This window comes from Malania oleifera, chromosome 2 (genome assembly GCF_029873635.1).
Source record: "Malania oleifera isolate guangnan ecotype guangnan chromosome 2, ASM2987363v1, whole genome shotgun sequence".
Classification (NCBI taxonomy): Eukaryota; Viridiplantae; Streptophyta; class Magnoliopsida; order Santalales; family Ximeniaceae; genus Malania; species Malania oleifera.
This window is the reverse complement of record NC_080418.1, coordinates 50,374,013-50,388,767: the sequence shown is the minus strand read 5'-3', so window position 1 is coordinate 50,388,767 and position 14,755 is coordinate 50,374,013.

The window sequence follows — 14,755 nt, the reverse complement described above, 5'->3', positions numbered from 1 at the left end:
TTTAAAACTCTTTCTCATATACTTTTGATTATATCTTTTAGAAAGAGTATACTTCCTCACCTTTTTCACTTGCATATTGTTTACACTTCGAAGTTAGATTGAGTGTGCATTTTCGTGAGCAAATATCATAGTACTCACTCGCTTAAACTCTCACATACTTGCATTTGATTGTGTATTGATTTTTTAAAGTAAGCTAAAGTTTTCCCATTGTGTTTCCATTCCTAAATATCATTTGTGAAAACTTTACATCTGCTTAAGAACTTGCATCCTTATTACAAGTTTCATAAGCTTGCTTTGAGTTTTGATAAAAATATTTTTTGCAAGCTAAAACCCTAATATCCTTTGTGCTTGCTATTTGAAAAATAATGTTGTGATATTTACATAGGGTTGTAGAGACACTTTGATTATTCATATTGTTAATATATTAACTTGGATCAAAAGTCTCACTTACTCACACACATACATACAAATACACATATTGTTGTGTTGTGATATACTGATTAAACAAGATCTCACTTAAGCTTAATATCCCATCGTACATGAGTGTATTGAGCATACTGTTGTATGTCATCTATTTAGTTTAGAAGCACATATGTTTGTATACAAAATTATTGATTATCTGTTGTATTTCTGACGGGTTGTCAGAAGAGGGAGACTAGCCCTATGAGTAGTCCCGAATTTGCTTAGACCCGGTTAGGAGAGCACCATACTGGTTCAAACCTGGTTAGGAGAACTAGGTGCACCATCCTGGTAAGGTGTTGTAAACGATGTTGCTCCACCCCCAAGTGAGCAACATAGTGGAATCCTCTTACTTGTGAACTTGAGGTTAGGGCATAGGCAGTATTAGCCGAACTCCGATAACATTTCTTGTGCCTGATTTTAATTTTCACAACTTAAATTCTTGCACTTGAATGTTTATGTATTATTGTTGTGTATGATTGTGAATTACTGAGCCTGCTTACCTTCTTTGATTATTTGCTCAGTTAAATTCTTGTGGGTATTAGAGTCCATTTAGAAAGATTTTAGGTTTCGAAATACTGCTGATATCTGGTTTAACCTAGGAAGAAGTTTTAAAATTTCAATTCACCCACCTCTTGGGAATACACCAATTCTAACATCTTCCTTTATGAACCAGTGCTTCCCGGTGCTACTACTTCTCAAGAAAGCTTGTCATTACACCATGGTGATGGTCTTAGAGTACTCCTTCATGTGATTAGGTCATGACAACTGCTTTCACCTTTTTCAGGTGGAGCCATTGGGGCCACTTTTGATTTCACATTAGTTTCACTTGCATCATTGGGTTGAACCTCCATATTTGGAGGGAAATCTTCCTACTCGTTGCTCCATTCCTTTACCACCTCTACCTTTAACTTGGAAGGTCCTTCACTATGCTTGTTAAGATTCCTTGATGTAGAGGAATCGCAACCTTCCCTATACATTCTTGCTTGATTAGATACTTTGCTACATACACCGAGATTCCAACTAGCTTATAAGCACCTAAACACCTAACAAAAGACCGTAGCTCATGATCTAAACTCAACCAATGAAACACAGATTGTTCTTTCGTTAATGTGCATTATTAAGGACATTTTTAAAAAACAATCACTAATAATTCACTATATTAGTGACAGTTTGTAAAACCAACACTAATAATCCACCCCTTGGGGTGATCTTGAGTCGACTTATAAAGGTGAAGCTAGCATATATTTTCATACTACTAGTGACGGTCTTTCTCTTCTAGCATTTTACTTAAAATGACATAGGTTACTCGTTCTATTTTATCGTCAACTCATTCAGATTCTCATATGTGGTGTCAACCACACGGGCGAGGATTGTCAATATATCACTAGATATATATTCACCTTCGCTTCGTGGATAATATCGGGAATTGTTTTCATCTGTCCACTGCTACGAAGATAGTCTCATAATGACCATACTAAAATATGGTCCTCTTCAAGAGCAACCCACCCATGCGCGCAAGAAAAGAAATGAGGGAGGAGGTTCAAGTTGTCCAAAACATGTACTTTGATTAATTTCTTTTGTGAATGTTTTTATCTTTTTAGCATATCTTGTGAATAAAAAAATAATGGATGTTCTTTTTTGTATAGTCTTGTAAAGGGGGTTTACTAGTCAAAATGAAACTACAAATTAACTCCTTATTATTCTATATGGTATGAGGTTGACTTCCTTTTTCGGTTTATGAACTAATATACTTTACTCTGTTCAGAGCTGGACATATTTTGCTTAAACACAATTTAATGATAGAGAAATGGCTTACCACTCTACTAGATTTTGGTTCAGATTCAAAAGAAGGCAGTGATTCTAATGTTGGAAGTGCTGCCTACCATGAGGATATTAATAGTTCAAATGTCAAGAACAAGTCAATTTTGTCTCAGTATATAGAGCAAGATTTAGATATGGGAGGAGAAACTTCACTTATGAATAGAATCACTAGCTAAGACCATTTTGTATTAATTGACAATTTGGAGAAAGACTTGTCCTCAAGAATAGTTGTTGAATTCATACAAAAGCAGACTACCATATCAACACAAGTCTGCATTTTCCCAAGTTTGTCTTCAAAGACATACACAAGGGGAATCATTGTGTTGGATTCTAAAGAGAACCTAGATAAATTATGGGAATTTTTGAACAATCCAAATCACATTATAACATCTTCAACAGGAAGGTATTGACTTAATGCATTATTATTGTTGATTGTACAATGTTTGCTTTTTCCTCTATTTCTATACTAAATTATATTGGATTTGGAGTAATTGCTTTCGTTAGAACTTATATTTCCCTTGTCAGTTAGCTTTCATTGTTTTGTTCATTTTCTACAGGTCGTGGGTGATAACTGAAAAGATACCAAGGCATGGATGGTTTAAACCATTCATGGGGAACTTGGAACTGAAGTCCCTGGCAAGTTTTTTCATTTTTATTTCTATTAATTTTTTAGAAAATATCATCAACTATAAAAGTGAGATTTTGTGCTATTGTTGGAGCTTTGTTTTCGAATTGCATAATTGATTTTATGATTCTTATATTGTAGTAGGAATTATAGAACACAAATGCTACACTTGGAGAAGAATTAAAGCTCTGTCACTCAGGAACCACATAATAAATGATAGCTAAGGAGCTAAAGGATTTATTCGTGGGTCTTGTAAATCATTAGAAGTTACTGCACAAGTGGCTTGCATCGGAAGAGACTCCACACATCTACCCAATAAGTACTTGCAGAGTTTAGACATGTTCTTAGGTGGGCACTCAAACAAGCAGGTGAAAATTTGTGTCTCATTTTTGAAAACTGAGTGAATGATTACATTTCTTTGATGGATGATTTATATTTTGCATGACCTATTATTTGAGCTATTGGATTGCATGCCTTATCTGGAATGCCACCTGCATGGCTGATGCAGTGATTTATGCTTTGTATGCTATAGAAAACTACTAGGCTATTTGGTATAATCTTTTTGATTTATAGATTTGAGAAATGTTCTATTTACAGATGACATGCTGCCAAAATTTTGTTAAAATTTTTCCCAAAATAATCAAAGCCCAAAAATCAAGTGCTAAATGTTTATAATATGATGCATGCTTAAATTGTTATTGAAAGGATGAGTGATTACTAAATTAAGATTGATCTTCATCCAAAATTGAAAATGCATGCTTAAAAACATATATAGAGGAGCTAAGCACCATTCCTAGATCATCAGCAGTGACAACCCCCTGTTTTTGATAATGGCAAAGGGGGAGAAATGGATGGTAATGATGATGTTGTTTGTTTTTTGTGCTTGAACTGATGATGTTTTTGGAAGTCAAGAAAGCTTTTTCATTGCTTCTCTTAAGGATGTTACTGATTATTTGCATCTATTTTGGTGTATTGATGCAAATCATCTTGTACTTTTTATTTATTTTAAAATTGTAATGAAAAACAATTATGCTTAATTGATGCTTGCAAGGACCTACTTAACTTGATTGTTTGTATGAAATGTTTGGACTGATCGTACTGAATTGCGTGTATTGAATGGAACATTGCCAAATATTGAGTATACTGAATTGATTGTGTTGAATGGATTATTATTGAAATATTTGGTATACTAAATTGCTTCAGGCTTGTATGTATGTTTTGTTATGGAAAAATGCTCTATTATAGATGGCATGCTGCCAAAATTTTAGTTGATTTTTCCAAAAATAAAATATGATAAACTGGCCATAAAGTGCATACATTAAGTGATTAAATATGGATTGTTCTTTGGTTATGAACAAAAAATCATGTTATGTACATATATATGTTCAAACATTGTATACTAACTAGCTAATATCTTGTGAAATTATTATTTTGTAAGGTTTGCAGCTCTTAGAACACTACGACAATGCCAAACACTTTAGTCGGGTCGAATGTGTGCAAATTTTTACTTTTTTTGTATTTCTTGTTAACTGAAAAGAATTAGTTTGTATATTTTAATTTGAATTTGTACTTGTATATATTTTAATTTTCAACCATTTTTATTTTAAATTTAAATAATTTATGAATGTTTTAGTAATTCTAGTTCATTTTTATGTATTTTCAAATGTAATTAAAAGTTTTTATAGGAATTTTAAAAAAATTATAATTTTTTCAAAGCATTAGTGACGGTTTGCAAAACCGTTACTAATAATGGGAAGATGAAGTATTGGTGAGAATTTAGAAACCATCACTAAATGACAAAAACCGTCTATTGACCTTATAGGTCACGCCCAATTTCGATTATGACAAATACTCATTGTATCTAATGAGTGTTTGAGTTTTTGTGGAGGAACTAAGACTGTTAAGATCAAGATGTGCACAAAGCAAGCAAAGCCTGAAGACCAATTTATAATTCAGCATTGTAATATGTTTAATTGGTCTGTAATAGTAAGTAGGTATTTGGTTTGTAATAAGCTCACACACATCACATGTATGATTTATTACGTGAGTTCAAACAAACCGTGAATGAGAAAGGACCTTAGAAAGACCTTAGGGTTTTCCCTTTGGTCAACTTTCGATCGACCGACATCAGCCTTTTTCGGTGTCTTCAAATTGGACCTCAAGTGACCCTAGGACACACACATTTACACATATATTTGTTAGGCACTTCATTAGGGTTTGTATGCTTCAAGATTGGACCGAAATGCACACATGGTGCACTTTCGGTCGACCAGCACAGTCAGTTCATTTTGTCCTGGTTGACCAAAACCTCCCTGGGTCAAAAGTTTGACAATTTGGTCTACCAAACCAGGTAGTTCAAAAAGACTTGGTCGACCGAAACCCTCCTTGGTCAACATTTTGACCATATGGTCGACCGAGCACTTTTGTTCTCCAACTACCTGGTCGACCGGAGGGTCCTCAGGAGAAATCCCAACGGTCTGGTCGACCACCTCAGAAAATAGAGAATCGCCCTCTCTTGGTCGACTGAGCCTTCAGTTCAAAAGTCCCCTGGTTGATCGAGCATATGAGACTTGGTCGACCGAACTTGTTCTGGTCGACCGGACCTCTCGGGTTACCCTGATTTTACCACGGTTAAATATTTTTTAAATAGGGTTAAAATGCTTTAAACATCATTAAACTTCCCTAATAATATCCAATAGGTCCCCAACGGTCATATTTTCTCCCATGTTTATATATATGAGATCATTTGAGAAAATTAGTATGGATTAGCTACTTTGATTAAGGGAAAATTATCTGAAAATCTAAAAGCCTATATGACTCATTTTTTTAGCCCCATTCACTCAAGCTTACCTTTTATTAGTGTCTAAATCATTTGTAAGTGGATTGAGTATGTATTTAAAAAGGTTTTCTCTCCTTGTTTTACTTGCTTGACACAATTCTATTTGAGAGCAAAACCTAAGTGTTCTTAGGGGGCTTTTGCTAATAAGCCTATGTTAAGAAGACTTGTTTAGCTTTTGAGTTTGTGTTGCAATATCTTAGGAAGCTTGTATTTGTATTTGGGTTGCAAAAATCATCTTCAAAACATACTCAAATATCTTGTGTGATTTATATTGATATATTTGTGAAAAGATATTTGTGTTTGTGATAGTGATCTTTGTTGCAATATTCACTCACTCATACATTATTTGCTGAATACAAAGATTACACATCTTTTGCAAACCAAGCATATACATCATTTGATACTTACATGCTTGAGATACCTTGCTGATTGAAATACTTGAGACTTGAGATCTTTGTGTAAACTTAATGGTTGAATATCTTGTGACACAAAGATTGCTTATTTGACACTCTCACGTATGCATTACACTGATAGAAAATACTTTTGAGAGTTGAACCATCTAGACCACATTGAGCTTACATATTAAATCATATTGTGGTGTATGTTATTATGTGCATCTGGGTACATATCTGCTTTAAAGGAAAGCATAATCACTGTACCATTTGATTGTAATACACATCTGTTGTATTTCCAAGCATGGGCTTGAAAAGGGAGACTAGCCTTGGAATAGTCCCATATTGGCTTAGACCCGGTTAGGAAAGCTAGGTGCGTCATCTTGTTAAGGCGTGTAGGTTGAGGTCAGCCCCGCTAATTGACCTGGTTAAGGTTGAGGTCAGCCCTGTGTTAATTTGACCTACTGTAAATGGTGCCGCTCCACCCTTAAGTGAGCTATTGGTGGAATCCTCTTACTTGCGAGCTAGAGGCGGGGATGTAGGCACAGTTGGCCGAACCTCGATAACATATCGTGTACCTTATTTATATTTCTGTACTTTATATTCACCGCACATGTATGTTATGGTGTGAATGATGCGTTTGTTTTAATTTCCACATCATTTTTATCTACACATTTGGAATTGAATAGAAAGACCCTAGGCTTGTGCAATACTGATTGTAGGATTAGTTGAACTTAGGAAGAAAGTTTAAAATTCCAATTCACCCCCCCCCCCTCCTTATTGGGAATACACCTTTTCTAACACTATCACTATAGAATCAACCTTCTGGGGGCAAAATATTAGTGACAGTCCTATAATTGTTACTCATGGTCAATTATTAGTAATAGTTTTAATAATTGTTGACCTTATAGGTCACACCTGGTTTTGATAGTAACAAATACTTATTATATTTGATAGCTGTCTGAGGATATGTGCAGGTATACAATTGGCAAATCAAAATGATGGTACAAGAAGTAGAGATTGAAGGCCCTGAAGACTTAATTTGTATTGTATTTAAATTCATTATTTATTATGGGTTTGTAATATTAAACATGATCTAGGTTGTAATAATCAAATGCATCACATACGTGATATGATAGGTAAGCTCAAACGAAAAAAACCTAGAATGACCCTAGGACACTTATACATGCATAAACATAATGTGTTTATATGGTTAGGGTGATTGCATGAGGAAATAGAATCGAAATGCATTAAAAATTCATTTTTGGTCGACCGTACCTTCACAATGAAAATCTATCAATCGACCGAATCGGTCACAAGGTCAACAGTTTGACCATTTCACGGTTGACCGAACCCAGCCCAATTAAAGTCACCTGGTAGACCGAACTCTCTCCAAGTCAATAGTTTGACCATATAGTCGACTGCACCTAGTGCTTAAGCCAACCATCTAGTCGACCGAGTTCCCACGTGTGTTTGGCCAACCCCGGTCAATTGAACCACTTAGTTCTGATCCACACGGTTGATCGAACCGCATGAAAATGAAGAATGGCCTTTGGGAACCCTTCTCTAGTCGATCAAACTTCCAGTTGAAATTTTACCCGGTTGATCAAACTTCATCACCAAGTCAACCAAACCTCACGTCCGGTCGACCAGTGCTCTCGGGTTGCTACATTATTTTTACCATGGTTAAAATTTTTAAATAGGGTTAATTGGGTTAAAATGGTTTAAAACAGTACTAATAATCCTCTATGTGTCCTGGGCGGTTATAATCATGGGGTAGTCTATATACACCCCCTCATTTGAAAAGATTAGACACCGATTAACAAACTTGATCAGTGAAAATTCTCTGAAATCCATAATCTCTCATACTCACTTCCAAGTATCCTACACTCATACTTACCTTGCCATATTGTCAAAAATCCCTTTGTAAGTGTGAATTGAGTGTTCTTTCTTTAAAGGTTTGCTCTCTCAAATTTGTGATTGATTGAGATTATTTTGTTTGAGAGCAAGACCTTAAGTTTTTCTTAGGAGACTTTATCAATAAGTATTCCCTAAGAAAACTTCATTTGAGCTTCTGAGTGTTGGCTTTTTATTGCAATATCTTAAGGAGTTTTCATTCGATTTTGGTTGCTGAAAATATTTTCAAATCATTTTCAAATATCTCGTATATTTCATTTTGAGAAAAATTTTTGGAGAGATATTTGCTTATGTTCTAAAGATCTTTGTTGCAATATTCTTTGATTAGCATTATTTTCCGAACACAAAGATCAAACCATTTTTACAAACAAACTATGAATATCTCTTGAGGCTTATACTTTGAGAAAAATATTTCTTGAGATATTTAAAGTGTGCTAAGGATCTTTGTTTGAACATTCTGATTGAAATCATTATTTTGATACAAAGATCATATTATTTACACTCTTATGCACTGATTGCAACATTTGCATAAATATTTGAGAGTAGACATTTAGACCACATTAAGCTTACTTCATTATATCATTCAGTGGTGTATGTGACTGTTTATATCGGCTACATATCTTCTTTACATAAAAGCATAATCACTGTACCAATTTCATTATTATGAACATATTGTTGTATTCCAGGCTTGGCCTGAGAGGGTGGTAATCCATCCTAGTAAGGATTGTGTGTAAATGTTGAGATCAGCCATGTGCTAATTGACCTTGTTGTTTAGGTGCTGCTCCACCCACTTAAGTGAGCATTTTAGTGGTAATCCTTGTGCTTGTTAGCCAAGGCGGGGACGTAGGCAATTTGCCAAACCTCGATAACACTTCTAGGTGTCACTTATTTTTTAATGCTTTTAAGTGCATGCTTAGTTGATTAGATTGTGCTATTGAATTTTTGCTATATATTGAAAATGATTTATTTTTCTTACACTAGATTGACTTTAGGGTTGTGAAAATACTGCTATTAGGATATTGACTTAGGGCATTAATTTTAAAATATCAATTTACCTCCCCTCTTGGGATCACAGTAAAGCTAACAATTAGTATTAGAGTCATGTGACATATACTCAATAATTATTTTACAAAAGATCTTTGATGGCTCATAGCACCATGGCCCATTTCCCTGAGGGACCATCTTCCACATGACCTTCAGTTTTCAGCGGTGTTAATTACACCTTCTGGAAACAGAGGATGTGCATCTACCTTCAAAATATAGATTGGAAGGTGTGGAGAATCGTCTCTTAGGGAAATTATGTTCCTATGAAAACAGAGGGTGAGACTAGAGTTCCTAAAACTAAGGAAGAATATAATGATGATGATATGAAAGTTGTTAGATTGAATGCCACTACTATGAATAATTTATACTGTGGTGTTGGCCTAATAAGGCTTAATATTCTTATTTTGATGATAACAAATCATGATATGTTTAATATGGTTCAAGTGAAAGTTTTTTAGGAAAAAGGCAAAACTTAAAGAAAGTGACAAAGCTCAAGAGGATGATAAAGCTTATGGATTAAAAAGAGATCTTGAAGAGCATGATAAGCTTATGAATTAAAAAGAGATTTTGAAGAGCATGAAGATTAAAGATAACTACGTGAAAGCTCAAAGAAAAGATAAAAAACTCAAAGATGATGGAAGAACAAGATTGAAGATCAAAGGATTAAAATTTTTTTAAGGATGTTCTAAATGTAAGTACTTCAAGTTAATTTCAAGTATAAATTGATTTGAAGCTCTCAAGAAATTCAGAAATATATTTTTGAGAAAACTTTAAAGAAAACTTTTATAATCAATGAAAAGAAAGGGTTTTGAAAAAGAAAAGTTTTTGAAAAACAGAAGGGACAGGCGACTGTCCTATTGTGGCAGGCGACTGCCAAATTAAGTAAAGGATTTTTCAAAGAGATAGTAGCATGACAGGCGACTGCCTGAACATGTCAGGCGCCTAGGTAGTTATGCCAGGCGACTGCCTTGGTTCTGGTAGGTGACTGCCAGTGTTCTGTGTTGTGAGTTTGTTCTATGACAGGCGACTGCCAAGTCGTGGTAGGTGACTGCCACTCGAACGTTGGCTTAAAAACTCTCAACGAGAAGATTTTTTAAATGGAGTTTTTGGACACTATTATTTTGAAAAACTTGGAAACTACTTTAAGGAAACTTTGGGGGTAAGGAATTACTTTTAAACATCTATAAATAGCCCCAAACTTCAAAGGTTGAAGACACCAAGAAATTTTTCAAGCAATCAAAGTTCTCAAAGGCTCTCAAACTCTCTTGTGTTCAACTACTGAATTGTCGCTAATTCAAACTCCGAAGTAAAGCTTTCATAGTCAGAATCTTTCAAGTTTTGAAAGATACTTGGTGATTTATACTGAGTATTGAGCTTCAAATTATTTTATATTCAAATTACTTTGAAATATTATTGTGGTGATTATTGTACTAACCTACTCTATTGTGAGAGTATTTTCTTGTACACAAAATCTTTTTTATCTTGGTTTTTATTTATAGACGATTCAGGGCTGTTGGATCGTTGACCAAATAAGGGTATATTGTTTGGAGAAGGTGGGCTCTAGGGTTAACCAAGGAGTGATTGTAAATAGGCATTGTCCCACCCAGTAACGGAACTGCTATAGTGGAACCCTTCGGTGTTTTGCCAAAGGCGAGGACATAGGCTGTGTTGAAGCGGAACCTCGTAAAAACCTTGTGTCTTTCTCTCTTCTTTGCTTTCTATTTTTTGTACTTGCTGTTGTTGTATGATTCAAAGTGCAGGTTGTAGGTTTTAAAAGTTAGACATAAACAAAGACTCTTGATATTTAGAAAATACATTTTGATTAACCATTTGTGGAAACCCAAAAGGGAGTACGTTGGTTAATCTGCGGAAATCTTAATCAAAGGAAGTGCATACGAAGAGGTTACTCAAAGAAGGTGGTAAAAAATCACAGGAAAATTGACAAAAGAACTAATATTCTTGGTTGAGTGGTTGAATTGTTTTGGTTCATTAATTGGCTTGTGAATTTAAATTCCAGTATTTTCAAGTGTGATTATTAGTTATTAATTGTGTTTTTCTTGGTATCATATGCAAAAGCTCATAAATTATTAAAATAAAAAAGAATCCAATTCAACCCCCCCCCCCCCCCCTCTTGGGAAGCTATTCCTAATTTCAATTGGTATCAAAGCCTAGTTATAGCAAATTCCTAAACATAGGAGTAGCTCCTTTTGGAGAGGGCCAATCCTCAACTCGTCCACCAATCTTTTGTGGACACAACTACACCTTTTGGAAAAAGAGAATGCAAATCTACCTCCAACACATGGATTGGAAAGCATGAGAAGTAGTTGTGGATGGAGACCCCCAAAAAAATAATAGATGGAAAACATATTCCAAAAGAGGAAATGGATATGATCGATTCAGATTATAAGATATTTCAAATAAACTTAAGTGCTATAAATGCTTTGTATTGTGCTTTAGACGCTAACGAATTCAATAGGGCCATGGTTTGTAAAACAGCTACAGAAATATGGGATAAATTAGAAGTTACATATGAAGGAACTATTGATGTTAGGGACAATAGAATAGACATGTTAACAAGCGAATATGAAGCATTCAAGATGAACTCAGATGAATCCATATCATGTATGTACACAAGATTCACCCACATAATTAATTCCTTAAGTGCCTTAGGAAAAAATTATTCCACCTATGAAATGATTAGGAAAATTTTGAGAGGCCTTCCCTCCATATGGGAACCTAAGGCTACAGCAATTACCGAAGGAAGAAACCTTAAAACCACCTCCTTAGATGAACTCATAGGATCACTTCTTACCTATGAAATGGCTCTAAAAGAAAGGAATCATGAACCAAAGCATAAGAAATCTATTGCACTAAAAGCATCAAGCCACAGCTCAAGTGAAGAAGAAAGTGAATCAAGTGACTTAGATCAAGAAGAATTAGCATTCATCATGAAGAGTAGGAAAGTTTAATAGAAGAAATAAAAGATTTCCTAAGAAGTTCAACAAAAGAAAAACTGAAAAGGTAGAATCAAGTAGAAAAGAAAATAAAAGTAAAAATGAACCTCCTATATGCTATCATTGTAAGAAACCAGGACATATCAAACCGGACTGCCCTTTGCTCAAGAAAGACAAGAATAAAAAGAAGGAAGCTATGAAGGCTACTTGGGATGACTCAAGCTCCAACGAAACTGAAAACGAGTCAAGTGGACAAGAGATGGCAGGTATGCTTCATGGCGAATGATGAAGAGGTAAATTCCTACTACTCTTCAACCGAATCTAGTAATGAATCTTATGATGAGTCATGTGATAGTATGCCCTCACACAAAGAATTACAAGCTGAATTATTTTCTTTGCATAAAAGATTCATAAAAATTTTCAAAAGAAATATAACCCTTAAAGATCAAAATAAAGAACTTTTGAAGCAACTTGAAACATTTAAAACCATTGAAAAAGAAAAAGATTCTTGCATTGAGAAGTTAGAGGAAGAAGTAAGTAAAGAAACTCAAGAATTAGGCAAAACTCATAAAGAAAACTTGAATGGAAAGGATCAAGAAATAAATCAACTAAAGAAATTAGTAGAAGGTAAAGAACAAATTATACATAATTTTACAAAAGGGAAAGATAATTTTGAAAAAATGATTGGACAGCAAAGGCTACATGGGAATAAAAAAGGAATAGGTTACAATGGTAAACCAAACAAAAAGAATAAGAAATTATACATGGGATATTTTGTAAAGGAAGCCAAGCACTATGCTAGCACTTCCTCACACAACAAACATGAACACACTACTTGCTATATGTGCAAGACCAAAGGTCATGTAATGTTTGATTGCCCACTAAAAAAGAAGTATGTCAAAATACAAGGAGAATGGAAAGTCAATAATGGATCTAACGACAAAACAAAGAAAGTTAAAAGGATTTGGGTTCCAAAAACTAACACAATGAATCCCTCATTGTAGGTATGTTTTAGGACAACATCATCAATGGACAAGTGGTACTTGGACAGCGGATGTTCAAGACACATGACTGGAAATAAGACCAAGTTTTCATTACTACAACAAAAGGATGGAGGATATGTCACATTCGGCAATAATGCCAAAGGTAAGATCATTGGCATCGGGAGAATAGGTAAAGAACCTTCTATTACTATTGATAATGTATTATTGGTAGAAGGTTTAAAAGACAATCTTTTAAGCATAAGCCAATTGAGTGACAAAGGGTTTGAAATAACCTTTAAGAAATAAAAATGTGTTATTCAGAATCCCAAAGAAAATAAAATCTTATTTATAACTCTTAGGATAAATAATGTTTATTGTATAAATCTTGAGAATTTAACGAATCAAAATGTAACTTGTTTAGCAGCTATGAATGACATAAGTTGGCTATGGCATAGGAAGTTAGGACATGCTAGCATGGACTTATTATCCAAATTATTAAAGAAAAATCTTGTAAAAGGATTACCAAATACAAAATTCATAAAAGACAAGATATGTGACGTATGCCAAAAGGGAAAGCAAGTTAAAACTAGCTTTAAAAAGAAAAAGTATATATCTACTAAAAGACCCCTAGAACTATTACCCCTAGACTTATTTGGCCCAACTAGAACTTTAAGCCTAGGAGGAAAACAATATGCATTTGTAATAGTGGATGATTATTCAATATTTACTTGGGTATTATTCCTAACTAATAAAGATGAAGCTTGTGACATGCTAATCACCTTATGTAAGAAATTACAAAATGAGAAGGGCTATAATGTAACAAGTTTTAGAAGTGACCAAGGAAGAGAGTTTAAAAACAAGGAAATCGATAAATTTTGTAATAAACATGGAGCAACTCATAATTTTCCAGCACCAAGAACTCCACAACAAAATGGAGTTGTAGAAAAGAAAAATAGAACTCTACAAGAAATGGCAAGAACTATGCTTAATGAAAATAACTTACCAAAATACTTTTGGGTTGAAGCTGTAAACACAACATGTTATATTATAAATAGGTATCTATAAGATCAAGTATAGATAAAACACCATATGAATTATGGAAAGGAAGAAAACCAAACATATCTTACTTTTATGTATTCGGATGCAAATGCTTCATCCTTAACACTAAAGATGATTTAGGAAAGTTTGATGCAAAATCTGATGAAGGTATCTTTTTAAGCTACTCTACAAATAGCAAAGCCTATAGGGTTTATAATAGGAGAACTCTTACTATCATTGAATCAATGCACATAACATTTGTTGAATCCAACATAAATAAAATTAAAAATGATGAAAAAAAAGATATTCTACAAAAAGAAGAAGATCTTGAAATAAAGGAAGAAAATATTAATGAGACTTCAAATGAAAACATTGTAGAAAATCTAGAACTACCTAAAGAATGGAAATATTCTAAAATTCATCCAAAAGAACAAATACTTGGAGAAACTTCAAAAGGAATAACCACTCGAGCCTCATTGAAAAATATTTGCAACCATTATGCCTTTTTATCTCAAGAAGAACCCAAAATTATTGAAGAAGCTTTAAAAGATGAATCTTGGATTATAGTTATGCAAGAGGAACTAAATCAATTTGAAAGAAGTCAAGTATGGGAACTTATACCTAAACCCAAAGACAAATCAATCATAGGAACTAAATGGGTGTTTAGAAATAAAAAGGAT